At 46.6% G+C, this 15965-nt stretch overlaps 1 protein-coding gene across 1 annotated transcript in view; it reads left to right on the plus strand.

The window, feature by feature from the left end:
* The window catches only part of LOC146009552 (uncharacterized), a 485071-nt gene that overhangs the window by 406582 nt on the left and 62524 nt on the right, over positions 1 to 15965 (plus strand). The window lies entirely within an intron of this gene.

Consider the following 15965-nt stretch of genomic DNA (forward strand, 5'->3'; position numbering starts at 1 on the left):
CCTATTGTGCTGATAAATATGTGTATAATCAGCCTTGTATATAATTGGTGATATGTGTACTACACCAGTGTGAGAATATAAGAGGGATATACCCACAGTAGTGTACATATGGCTGTATACAGTGTATGTGGTGCTCCGTAATAGAGAGATCCTGATTGCTAGGAGTCCGTGGGCTGAACAAGCTGCAGCCGTGTACAGGGAAATCCCCCTCTGTATATGTGACACCGCCGTACATGTATTTGTGTGCAGCAATTCCACATAAGGCACATTGTGTGATATTTACTATCAGTAATCCTGAGATAGGCAGGTGCTACTGTCATACCATTATCCTCAGTCTGTGTAACACTTGGGGATACTAAGTAGTACGGGACATACTAAAAGGAATGACAGTGGAATGACAGTCTGGTCTGCTGATAAGGAATGCCAATTCAGTATAATGGGAGACAATGTCATTTATATGTATATTGTATCTAATATATGAGAAGCCTAATTACTATATATTGCAGCAAATTGTTACTATGGGGCTGATTCAGATCTGATCGCAGGGTTGTGAATTTGCAGCGGCCACAGTTCAGGTAAGACTCCGGCCCGCTAGAGTGATATCCCGCCTTGTGCATAAATGTGTGCGGTGTGTGAAGCTATGCGCAGGTGTGCAAATATGTCCAAATCCCGTCGTAAGCCGTTCACCATCGGATTATTGTTACACTGGTCCAGTCATATCCAGCCCAGTGCTTATATCACCCACCCTCCCCTAATACAGGCATATCCGGCCTGCTGCTGACATCACACACCCTCCCCTAATACAGGCGTATCCGGCCTGGTGCTGACGTCACACACCCTCCCCTAATACAGGCGTATCCGGCCTGGTGCTGACGTCACACACCCTCCCCTAATACAGGCGTATCCGGCCTGGTGCTCACATCACACACCCTCCCCTAATACAGGCGTATCTGGCCTGGTGCTGACGTCACACACCCTCCCCTAATACAGGCGTATCCGGCCTGGTGCTGACGTCACACACCCTCCCCTAATACAGGCGTATCCGGCCTGGTGCTGACGTCACACACCCTCCCCTAACACGCTCAGGTACACCTAGCTTATTTCCAGGCACCCATGTGTTTTTCATAGCACTCCCTTAGTTTCAAACCTCAATGTCTACTTCCTGTCAATCGCCTTGCGAACGTACTCATGCTCAGTTCATCGATATTCAGCTGAATGCAAATTGGTGGTTGTGCGATCAGGTCTGAATGAACCCTTATGTGCAGAGGGTAATATCGCTCACATAGAATATAACAGCAGCATAATAAGTATATAGTACACTGATTTACAGATAGTACACAGTTATACGGCACATCATCTCTTACACAGATACACAGACTTACAGATAGTACACAGTAATACGGCACATCATCTCTTACACAGATACACCGACTTACAGATGGTACGCAGTAATACGGCACATCATCTCTTACACAGATACACCGACTTACAGATAGTACGCAGTAATACGGCACATCATCTCTTACACAGATACACCGACTTACAGATAGTACGCAGTAATACGGCACATCATCTCTAAAGGTGGGCATACATCTAGCCGATTTGGTCCGATTTCGGCCGATTGCGATCAATCGGCTCGTTAAGTCGGACCAAATAGTTTCTTCATGACATGGTGTCGGGTCCGATGCGCGGTCCCGTGCGTATCGGACCCGACCCCAGGGGTCGGACCGGTGGGACATAAGATCCATTGCAATCGGTGGGGCGGGCGGTGGTGGCCAGAATGATCATTAGTGTCCGCTGTGTCCAGCGCCGTAGCGGGCGGGCAGCAGCCGCAGCAATTACAACTTTAAAATAACATGTCAAATGACTATCCGGCTTTTGATTGGCTGAGAGCACTTTCAGCCAATCTCAGCCAATCAAAAGCCGGAGAGTCATTTGACACATTATTTTAAAGATGTAATAGCCGCCGCTGCCTGCCCGCTACGGCGCTGGACAGTGGAGACTGCTGGTCACCGCCCCCCGACTGATCTGATAATGCTGCTGCCCCACTGCTACCTCCCCAGCCGGCCACTCATTTCAGAGCCGCCGCTACCCGTCCCCACTGCTCCTCACCGCCCTGCAGCTCCCTGTTATTTTTTTTACATGTGATAAATCGCATGCGATTTATCACATGTAAAAAATGGCACATCTAGTCCTAAATCGTATGTGAGCCTCCCGGGGAGCTGCCGGGCGGCTCGGAGGAGAATTGGGTCCGACTTGTCCTAAGGACAAGTCGGCTCTATGTATGGGGGCCTTTACACAGATACACTGACTTACAGATGGTACACAGTAATACGGCACATCATCTCTTACACAGATACACTGACTTACAGATGGTACACAGTAATACGGCACATCATCTCTTACACAGATACACCGACTTACAGATGGTACGCAGTAATACGGCACATCATCTCTTACACAGATACACTGACTTACAGATGGTACACAGTAATACGGCACATCATCTCTTACACAGATACACTGACTTACAGATGGTACACAGTAATACGGCACATCATCTCTTACACAGATACACTGACTTACAGATGGTACACAGTAATACGGCACATCATCTCTTACACAGATACACTGACTTACAGATAGTACACAGTAATACGGCACATCATCTCTTACACAGATACACTGACTTACAGATGGTACGCAGTAATATGGCAGATCCTCTCTTACACAGATACACTGACTTGCAGATGGTACGCAGTAATACGGCACATCATCTCTTACACAGATACACCGACTTACAGATAGTACACAGTAATACGGCACATCATCTCTTACACAGATACACTGACTTGCAGATGGTACGCAGTAATACGGCACATCATCTCTTACACAGATACACTGACTTACAGATGGTACGCAGTAATACTGCACATCATCTCTTACACAGATGCACTGACTTACAGATGGTACGCAGTAACACGGCACATCATCTCTTACACAGATACACCGACTTACAGATGGTACGCAGTAATACTGCACATCATCTCTTACACAGATGCACTGACTTACAGATGGTACGCAGTAATACGGCACATCATCTCTTACACAGATGCACTGACTTACAGATGGTACGCAGTAATACGGCACATCATCTCTTACACAGATGCACTGACTTACAGATGGTACGCAGTAACACGGCACATCATCTCTAAAGGCCCCCATACACTATGTGATTTTGAGCCGATTTCACCCGATTTCGGCTCTTTGGGCAGATAAATCTGGTGAAATCGGCCCAAAATCAGAAGTTTGTGACATCTGATCTGATGCGCGTTCCCGCGCGCATCGAATCGGATCAGGGTGTCGGACCTGCTGAACATAAGATATATCGGAATCTGACCCATCTTGGGCACATCGTGGGTACCTTGTGTGGCCGTGGGCGCTAGCCTGACCCCCCACCCCCCTCTCGGGGACCAGTCCGGGGGAGCGGCAGGAGCAGGCTGGGAGCGGCAGGAGATGTAACGGCAGACGGGGACCGCAGATGCAGAGCAGAGACCGGGGGCGCGGCGGGAGAATAGGAAGAAATCCTATTCAAAAGACTGGGCGGCCGCTGATTGGCTGAGCTCTCAGCCATTCAGCGGCCGCCCAGTCTTTTAAATAGGATTTCTTCCTATTCTCCCCCCTCGCCCCCGGTCTCTGATTTGCGTCTGTGGTCCCCCCCTGAAGCTCCCCCGGACCGGACCCCTCTCTCAGCCTGTCGCTGCCAATCCCTCGGACCGGACCCTGCTCTCCGATCCCCGCCTGCCTGTACAACTCTCCTGGACCCTCCTCTGCTGTCGCTTCCCCAGGTTTTTTTTTTGCATGTGATAAATCGCATCCGATTTATCACATGTAATAATGGCACATCAAGTGCCAAATCTGATCAAGCTCCCCTGGGGAGCTCAGGGGGAAATCGGGGGCGACTTGTCCTTAGGACAAGTCGGCATAATGTATGGGGGCCTTTACATAGATACACTGACTTACAGATGGTACACAGTAATACGGCACATCATCTCTTACACAGATACACTGACTTACAGATAGTACACAGTAAGGTACTTGTGGAGTATCACGGCTCCCACGACCTTGATCGTGTGTAAGGTGTGATTGCGACCAGCGATTCAGGAACAAATATGCTGATCGTATGCTAAAAAATCGCATCGCATACGATCAAATCGCATGCGATGCGATCGCACCTGATTTTGCACTGAAATGCATCAAAATGCATTGAAATGTGTAGTGAACTTGTGAAATGCCCCCAAATGCCATTTTTCATAGTGTACCACCCCCACTATCAACGTCAACCCGAAGCGTGGCGAGCGCAGCGGTACGCGTCCTACGACCTTTTCATACCCCCACTATCCACGTCGGCATGGAGTTGAGAATAGAAAGTGTGGCGAGCCACCGAGCCCGAAGCGTGGCGAGCGCAGTGAGGGGACGCGGATACCTTCACAGCTATACGCGTCCCCTCGCGGGCTTCACAGGTATCCGGCTGCGCTCGCCACGCTTCGGGCTCGCTGCGCTCGCCACACTTTCTATTCTCAACTCCACGCCGACGTGGATAGTGGGGGTATGAAAAGGTCGTAGGACGCGTACCGCCGCCCCTCGCCACGCTTCGGGTTGGCGTTGATATTGGGGGTGGTACACAGTGAAAAATGACATTTGGGGGCCAATTAACATGTTTCATAATAATTTAAATGCATTTGGATGCATTTAAGATTAAAAACGTATGCCATCGCATCGTATGGCATCCGATGCGATCGCATACGATTTTTGACCAAAAATGCTCAAAAATCAGTGAAAATCGCATCGCATCGTATGCCACTACATATGGCATACGATGGGAGCCGTGATACTCCACAAGTACCCACAGTAATACGGCACATCATCTCTTACACAGATACACTGACTTACAGATGGTACGCAGTAATACGGCACATCATCTCTTACACAGATACACTGACTTACAGATGGTACGCAGTAATACGGCACATCATCTCTTACACAGATACACTGACTTACAGATGGTACGCAGTGATACGGCACATCATCTCTTACACAGATACACTGACTTACAGATGGTACGCAGTAATACGGCACATCATCTCTTACACAGATACACTGACTTACAGATGGTACGCAGTAATACGGCACATCATCTCTTACACAGATACACTGACTTACAGATGGTACGCAGTAATACGGCACATCATCTCTTACACAGATACACTGACTTACAGATAGTACGCAGTAATACGGCACATCATCTCTTACACAGATACACCGACTTACAGATGGTACGCAGTAATACGGCACATCATCTCTTACACAGATACACCGACTTACAGATGGTACGCAGTAATACGGCACATCATCTCTTACACAGATACACCGACTTACAGATGGTACGCAGTAATACGGCACATCATCTCTTACACAGATACACCGACTTACAGATGGTACGCAGTAATACGGCACATCATCTCTTACACAGATACACAGACTTACAGATAGTGCGCAGTAATACGGCACATCATCTCTTACACAGATAAACCGACTTACAGATAGTACGCAGTAATACGGCACATCATCTCTTACACAGATACACCGACTTACAGATGGTATGCAGTAATACGGCTCATCATCTCTTACACAGATACACCGACTTACAGATGGTACGCAGTAATACGGCAGATCATCTCTTACACAGATACACTGACTTACAGATGGTACACAGTAATACGGCACATCATCTCTTACACAGATACACTGACTTACAGATGGTACACAGTAATACGGCACATCATCTCTTACACAGATACACTGACTTACAGATGGTACGCAGTAATACGGCACATCATCTCTTACACAGATACACCGACTTACAGATAGTACGCAGTAATATGGGACTAATACGGCACATCATCTCTTACACAGATACACCGACTTACAGATAGTACGCAGTAATACGGCACATCATCTCTTACACAGATACACTGACTTACAGATGGTACGCAGTAATACGGCACATCATCTCTTACACAGATACACTGACTTACTGATGGTACGCAGTAATACGGCACATCATCTCTTACACAGATACACTGACTTACAGATGGTACGCAGTAATACGGCACATCATCTCTTACACAGATACACTGACTTACAGATGGTACGCAGTAATACGGCACATCATCTCTTACACAGATACACCGACTTACAGATGGTACGCAGTAATACGGCGCATCATCTCTTACACAGATACACCGACTTACAGATGGTACGCAGTAATACGGCAGATCATCTCTTACACAGATACACTGACTTACAGATAGTACACAGTAATACGGCACATCATCTCTTACACAGATACACTGACTTACAGATAGTACGCAGTAATATGGGACTAATATGGCACATCATCTCTTACACAGATACACTGACTTACAGATGGTACGCAGTAATACGGCACATCATCTCTTACACAGATACACCGACTTACAGATAGTACGCAGTAATACGGCAGATCATCTCTTACACAGATACACTGATTTACAGATGGTACGCCGTAATACGGCACATAATCTCTTACACAGATACACTGATTTACAGTTGGTACGCAGTAATACGGCACAACATCTCTTACACAGATACACTGACTTACAGATGGTACGCAGTAATACGGCACATCATCTCTTGCACAGATACACTGACTTACAGATGGTACGCAGTAATACGGCACATCATCTCTTACACAGATACACTGACTTACAGATAGTACGCAGTAATATGGGACTAATATGGCACATCATCTCTTACACAGATACACTGACTTACAGATGGTACGCAGTAATACGGCACATCATCTCTTACACAAATACACCGACTTACAGATAGTACGCAGTAATACGGCAGATCATCTCTTACACAGATACACTGATTTACAGATGGTACGCCGTAATACGGCACATCATCTCTTACACAGATACACTGATTTACAGTTGGTACGCAGTAATACGGCACATCATCTCTTACACAGATACACTGACATACAGTTGGTACGCAGTAATACGGCACATCATCTCTTACACAGATACACTGACTTACAGATAGTACACAGTAATACGACACATCATCTCTTACACAGATACACCGACTTACAGATGGTACGCAGTAATACGGCACATCATCTCTTACACAGATACACTGACTTACAGATGGTATGCAGTAATACGGCACATCATCTCTTACACAGATACACCGACTTACAGATGGTACGCAGTAATACGGCACATCATCTCTTACACAGATACACTGACTTACAGATGGTACGCAGTAATACGGCACATCATCTCTTACACAGATACACTGACTTACAGATGGTACGCAGTAATACGGCACATCATCTCTTACACAGATACACTGACTTACAGATGGTACGCAGTAATACGGCACATCATCTCTTACACAGATACACTGACTTACAGATGGTACGCAGTAATACGGCACATCATCTCTTACACAGATACACTGACTTACAGATAGTACGCAGTAATACGGCACATCATCTCTTACACAGATACACCGACTTACAGATGGTACGCAGTAATACGGCACATCATCTCTTACACAGATACACCGACTTACAGATGGTACGCAGTAATACGGCACATCATCTCTTACACAGATACACCGACTTACAGATGGTACGCAGTAATACGGCACATCATCTCTTACACAGATACACCGACTTACAGATGGTACGCAGTAATACGGCACATCATCTCTTACACAGATACACCGACTTACAGATAGTGCGCAGTAATACGGCACATCATCTCTTACACAGATAAACCGACTTACAGATAGTACGCAGTAATACGGCACATCATCTCTTACACAGATACACCGACTTACAGATGGTATGCAGTAATACGGCTCATCATCTCTTACACAGATACACCGACTTACAGATGGTACGCAGTAATACGGCAGATCATCTCTTACACAGATACACTGACTTACAGATGGTACACAGTAATACGGCACATCATCTCTTACACAGATACACTGACTTACAGATGGTACACAGTAATACGGCACATCATCTTACACAGATACACTGACTTACAGATGGTACGCAGTAATACGGCACATCATCTCTTACACAGATACACCGACTTACAGATAGTACGCAGTAATATGGGACTAATACGGCACATCATCTCTTACACAGATACACCGACTTACAGATAGTACGCAGTAATACGGCACATCATCTCTTACACAGATACACTGACTTACAGATGGTACGCAGTAATACGGCACATCATCTCTTACACAGATACACTGACTTACTGATGGTACGCAGTAATACGGCACATCATCTCTTACACAGATACACTGACTTACAGATGGTACGCAGTAATACGGCACATCATCTCTTACACAGATACACTGACTTACAGATGGTACGCAGTAATACGGCACATCATCTCTTACACAGATACACCGACTTACAGATGGTACGCAGTAATACGGCGCATCATCTCTTACACAGATACACCGACTTACAGATGGTACGCAGTAATACGGCAGATCATCTCTTACACAGATACACTGACTTACAGATAGTACACAGTAATACGGCACATCATCTCTTACACAGATACACTGACTTACAGATAGTACGCAGTAATATGGGACTAATATGGCACATCATCTCTTACACAGATACACTGACTTACAGATGGTACGCAGTAATACGGCACATCATCTCTTACACAGATACACCGACTTACAGATAGTACGCAGTAATACGGCAGATCATCTCTTACACAGATACACTGATTTACAGATGGTACGCCGTAATACGGCACATCATCTCTTACACAGATACACTGATTTACAGTTGGTACGCAGTAATACGGCACAACATCTCTTACACAGATACACTGACTTACAGATGGTACGCAGTAATACGGCACATCATCTCTTGCACAGATACACTGACTTACAGATGGTACGCAGTAATACGGCACATCATCTCTTACACAGATACACTGACTTACAGATAGTACGCAGTAATATGGGACTAATATGGCACATCATCTCTTACACAGATACACTGACTTACAGATGGTACGCAGTAATACGGCACATCATCTCTTACACAAATACACCGACTTACAGATAGTACGCAGTAATACGGCAGATCATCTCTTACACAGATACACTGATTTACAGATGGTACGCCGTAATACGGCACATCATCTCTTACACAGATACACTGATTTACAGTTGGTACGCAGTAATACGGCACATCATCTCTTACACAGATACACTGACATACAGTTGGTACGCAGTAATACGGCACATCATCTCTTACACAGATACACTGACTTACAGATAGTACACAGTAATACGACACATCATCTCTTACACAGATACACCGACTTACAGATGGTACGCAGTAATACGGCACATCATCTCTTACACAGATACACTGACTTACAGATGGTACGCAGTAATACGGCACATCATCTCTTACACAGATACACTGACTTACAGATGGTACGCAGTAATACGGCACATCATCTCTTACACAGATACACTGACGTACAGATGGTACGCAGTAATACGGCACATCATCTCTTACACAGATACACTGACTTACAGATGGTACGCAGTAATACGGCACATCATCTCTTACACAGATACACTGACGTACAGATGGTACGCAGTAATACGGCACATCATCTCTTACACAGATACACTGACGTACAGATGGTACGCAGTAATACGGCACATCATCTCTTACACAGATACACTGACTTACAGATGGTACGCAGTAATACGGCACATCATCTCTTACACAGATACACTGACGTACAGATGGTACGCAGTAATACGGCACATCATCTCTTACACAGATACACTGACTTACAGGTGGTACGCAGTAATACGGCACATCATCTCTTACACAGATACACTGACTTACAGATGGTACGCAGTAATACGGCACATCATCTCTTACACAGATACACCGACTTACAGATGGTACGCAGTAATACGGCACATCATCTCTTACACAGATACACCGACTTACAGATGGTACGCAGTAATACGGCATATCATCTCTTACACAGATACACTGACTTACAGATAGTACGCAGTAATACGACACATCATCTCTTACACAGATACACCGACTTACAGATAGTACGCAGTCATACGGCACATCATCTCTTACACAGATACACCGACTTACAGATGGTATGCAGTAATACGGCTCATCATCTCTTACACAGATACACTGACTTACAGATAGTACGCAGTAATACGGCACATCATCTCTTACACAGATACACTGACTTACAGATGGTACGCAGTAATACGGCACATCATCTCTTACACAGATACACTGACTTAAGGCCCCCATACACTATGAGGTTTATCTGACCTCTAAAATTGCATCTTATTTCACTTCAACTTCCCCAGGAGGCCTACATACAATTTGACACTTGATGTGCCATTTTTTACATCCAATTTGCGTCACAGATAAATCACGTGATTTATCTGATGCAGACTGAATGTAATAAATATATATATATATCAGAAAGAAACGGTGTCACTCTAGGGGGCTTGGTAGAAATAGTAGACTTTTATATACGAAATATCATATGAGTAACATGTCAATTCAGTGGTCGACGTTTCAATGCTATGGCAGCATTTTCATCAAGACATGACATGCGATACAACAAGAAACGAGTGAAAACAGCAAAGATATAAATACACTTACCAGGCTGGTCCGTCCGGTGGCCGGGTGCACGCCGTCCCTCCCCTATGACAGGGCCGTAACAGAGTAGCCTGGGAGACCTGTGTAGTTGACGCCCCCAGCCACCGGACGTCATCCTGTGTAACCAAGCAACCAATATAAACAACAACGTGCGTATAGAAAAAACAGACCGCTCAATGGGCCTTATTTTGGTTCACTCTTTCTGACAAAATACTTCTTAGATGGACAAAACCATGTGCACTGCAGGGGGGCAGATGTAACATGTACAGAGAGAATTAGATTTGGGTGAGTAATTTTGTTTCTGTGCAGGGAAAATACTGACTGCTTTATTTTTACACTTCAATATAGATCTCACTTTGAAGTAAAACCCCACCCAAATCTAATTCTCTCTGTACAAGTTACATCTGCCCCCCTGCAGTGCACATAGTATTGTCCATCTAAGAAGGATTTTGTCAGAAAGAGTGAACCAAAATAAGGCCCAATGGGAGCTGTGCTGAACACACTGAGAGTAATAACATGCTAAGCGAAGCGGTGTCAGCAGAACGCTGCTGCAGGGATATAACACATAACAAGACCTGTGCAGACTGATAATGTCAATAAAGGACACTCCAATTGAAGCGTTCATTCAAACCATTAGGTTTGCTGGTTTGTAACCTATGGATCCATCTGGATTCCAATTTGAGGAGGGCTCCATCTCTATCGCCTCCACGGCGAAAAGGGGGAACATGATCTATTAAAATGAATTTTAAATCGGTGATCCGATGACCCGCCTCCAAGAAATGACGGGCCACAGGTTGGTCGGCCGATTTACTCTGGATAGCGTTCTTGATTGCCGATCGGTGCAGGGCCATTCTGTCACGGATTGTACGGATGGTCTTACCAACATAATGTAATTGGCATGGACAGAATAATAAGTACACGACATGTGTCGTTAAACACGTGAGGATGTGTTTGATGGGAAGGCTCTTTGGCCGATAATCAAAACGGACAGCTCTCTACCTGGATTACAAAACAAAAGGCCTATGGCTTGTTATACCAGGGGCCGCAACATTAAAGATCGTGTTGTACATGCAGATATCACTGGCTTTGATATACCACCACCACCACCATCCAATTTTCTCACTAAATTGCCGGGTTGTTACAAATGCCTCAGTTGCACTACCTGCAAAAATTTAATAGCATGTAAGACATTTAAACATCCGATCAATCAATCCATCATTCCCACCACCCCTCCAGCGATTCACTGGGCCCCTCCCACGATTCGCGCGCTCCCCCGTCCCCGTTACCCCCCTGCTCCCGCGTCCCCCCTTCTGCGATTCGCTGCAACCCCCCGCGCCATCCCCCCTGCACCCCCCACGTCCCCCCTGCAATTCCCGGCACCCCCCCCCCCTCCCGTGATTCGCGGCAAAACTCCGGCCCCGTTCCCCCCCTCCCGCGATTCGCTGCAACCCCCGCACCCCCCCTCCCGCAATTCGCAGCACCCACCCCCCTCCCGCAATTCATGGCACACCCCCCCAGCCGCCGCGATTCACAGCAACCCCAGGATCAAATGGCACATGTAAAACACTGACACGGCTATGGTCGACGATGAAAAAGGTTGACATAAGTTTTTGAAGATTTATTTTTCATTTTAAGATTGTTTTTATATTCATTCTCATGTGTCGACATGGTCACCAATGGAGTGCCACACTTATGTCAACATTAAATGTGTTGACCTTTCTGTGTTGATTTTTTCTTGTGGCGATTCCCGGCACCCCCCGCAATTCGCAGAACACTCCAAGCAATTTGCGTCACCGCCCGCAACTCCCACGATTCGTGGCCCCACCCCGTGACACCCCCCTCCTGCGATTCGCGGCACCCCCTCCCACGATTCGCGCCAGCCCCCCCTCCCACGATTCGCGCCAGCCCCCCCTCCCGTGGTTTGCGGTGCCCCCCACCCCCCGCAACCCACCCTCCCACGATTCACTGCAACCCCCCGCGCTCCCACGATTCGCGGCACCCACACCCCCTCGCGACCCCATCCTGCAATTCACGGCATCCACCCACGACCCCTCCTCCCATGATTCGTGGACACCCCTAACCTCCTCCCTCACCCCCCCGCGCGATTCACGGCAACCCCAGGATTAAATGGCACATGCAAAACACTGACACGGCTATGGTCGACAATGAAAAAGGTTGAGATGAGTTTTTAAAGATTTATTATTCTTTTTTTGAATGTTTTCATATTCATTCTCATGTGTCGACATGGACACCAATGAGGTGCCACACTTATGTCAACATTTACATGTGTAAAAAATTTTCCAGTGACAACTATGTGCACGTCAACCTAGACATCATCAACCAATTCTTTGTATTATATATAACACCTGTTCTGTTTTACTGTAGGTGCTTTAAGTCAGATCTTTTACTGCTACTATTACTGTTTATGTAAATGCATTCTGAATGACAGCAACATCCTACCATTCTGCTACAAGAATATATAACCAACTAGGTGATTCATCGCGCCCCGTGCCCCCCCTCCCGCAATTCGCTGACCCCCCGTGCACCCCCCCTTCTGCAATTCACGCCCCCCTCCCACGATTCACGTCACCCCCCCGCGCACCCCCCCTCCCGCAATTCGCAACCCCCTCGTGCGATTCACGCACCCTCCCACGCTTTGCGGACCCCCGCCCTCTCCTACGATTCGTGGACACCTGTGCCCCCTCCCTCCCTTGATTCGCGGCACCCCCCGCGCACCTCCCGCAATTCACGGCACCCCTAAGCCCCTCTTTAGTCCCCCGTATACTCTCACACCCCTATCACTACCCAGCTTCCTGCTCTCCTGAACCGTAACTTCCACCACTGGGGTGTCGCTGACGCTGTTTTGCCCACATGCCCCTATCATGCCTCATAGCCCAGCCTCCTGCTCTCATGCACCCTAACTCCCACCCAGTAGGAGAAGACACTGGCTCAGGGCCACCATCCTGTACTCCTGTACTGCCACGCTGGACCCTCACCCACTGGCAGAAGCTGCACAGTGTCTCCCACCCTCCTCTTTAGTCCCCCTTATGCCCACACACCCCTATCACTACCCAGCCTCTTGTTTTCCTGTGTCGTGACCTCCGCCAGTGGGGAGACGCTGACTCAAAAACACCCTACTATACTATTGCCCTGATTGGCTGAGCTATGCGTCTCCATGGAGACACATAAGCCGGAGACGCTCTCAGCCAGTGTCGCGCTGGGACAGCGCGACAGAAGCTGTTAGCTGCATCGGAGAAAGCCGGTCAGCCCGCTGTCAGTGCGGGCTGTCCGGCTCTGCTGCAGAGAGACCAGCGCTGGATCCTGGATCGGTATGTATAGCGGTGTAAAAGTGAGGTGTGTGTGTAATAAAGTTTTACTTCTCTGTGTGTGTGTTTTATTTTAACATTCTTTTTACAGGTGGACTACAAGTCCCAGCGGGCCCATTAATGCCCTGCATGCTGGGACTTGTGGTTCTCCAAGTCCCAGCATGCGGGGGAGGTCTGCTGGCACTTGTAGTTCTCCTGTATTAAGCAATGTTAGGAATGTGAATTTAACCATATCAGGCCGGCGTCCAATGGCCAGGGACGCCGGTGACAGCCCCGGGCTTCAGCCCTGGACGGGTGAAGCCTGGGGGGGGGGCCTTTATTGGGGGGGTCCCCACTCCTCCAGGTACCCCGTCCAAGGCTGACCAGCCATGGTGCTCATGGTACGGCCGGGGGACCTTGTGTAAAAAGTGTCCCCCGGCTGTGGCATGACACTGCGGGCTGTTGGAGCCCGGTGCTGGTTTCAAAATACGGGGGACCCCCAGATTTTTTGTCCCCCGTATTTTTGGAACTAGGACCGGTCCAAGAGCCCGGGGCTGGTTATGTACAGGAGGGGGGACATCACGCCAATTTTTATTTCTTTTTTATCACAAAATCGCACATTTTAAAAAAATCGCCCTTTTCATCCCGAAAATCGCCCTACATCGCACTTTCTCGCACTTTTCATGCCGGAATACACACCTCATTAAATATTCGATTTCTGGAAAAAAAAGCGATTTTACAAAACGGCGATACAGGGCGATTTGAGCAAAAATCGCATTTTCGGAAAAACGGTCAACACAATAAATCTCGCCCACTGTCTGGTTTTTATCACCGGCCAATCATTAGGAGCTGATTGGCCAGTGATAAAAACCAGACACTTTGGGGGGAATTTACTAAAGGAAATTTGTAAAAAATAGGTGTAAAAATAGGTGTATTTGTATCCAGAAATACACTTATTTTTGACATTTACTATCCCGAAAATACGGCAATTCGTATTGATGTTCTGTCAATACGAATAGCCGTATTTTCGGGATAGTAAATGTCAAAAATAAGTGTATTTCTGGATACAAATACACCTATTTTTTTTACAAATTTCCTTTAGTAAATTTCCCCCTTTATCACTTCACCGAGCTTAATAAATCTACCCCTCAGTGAGAATTCAAATGGAGAATGCTGAACCACTGCTAGTAGGGAGCTAAAGGGGTTACAGCAGTCTCTCAGGTGTCTAATTAGGGAGAGCTGACCATAATTTCACACACACAATGATTGCAGGCTGAATAAATCCAGGCAGAACACACTGAAGGACCATGCAGAATCAGGGGAACAGAAGAACAAACTCCCAGCTTCCTGACCATGGCATTCATATGTAATTGCATCCCATCAGAACTGTCTTGTAACCTGGTGGGACTGCCATGCTATGGAATCCTATTGTTATGTATCCCTCCTATTATCCCGAAAGATTGTAAGCTTGTGAGCAGGGCCCTCCTACCTCCATGTCCGTTTGTTTCTACCCAGCTTTTTTTATCACAGTTTTTTTCAATTGTAAAGCGCAACAGAATATGCTGCGCTTTATAAGACACTGCAAATAAATAATAATAAAATATCTACAATAATATCAACAATCTACATTACTTACTGGGATCCATTGAGATTTAGAACTTCCTGTTCCTGTTGGCTGAGATCCTGATCCCATATGATTTGTCACTTATTTGTACTGCATAATGTTGTGTCGCTGTGTGACCTGATATTAGCCGTACAGGAGTCTTAGTGCTGTACAACCTGCACTGTATAGTATAAGGGTTAGTTATATATATTTATACTAA

This window comes from Crinia signifera, chromosome 6 (genome assembly GCF_055691185.1).
Source record: "Crinia signifera chromosome 6, ASM5569118v1, whole genome shotgun sequence".
NCBI classification, from domain to species: Eukaryota; Metazoa; Chordata; class Amphibia; order Anura; family Myobatrachidae; genus Crinia; species Crinia signifera.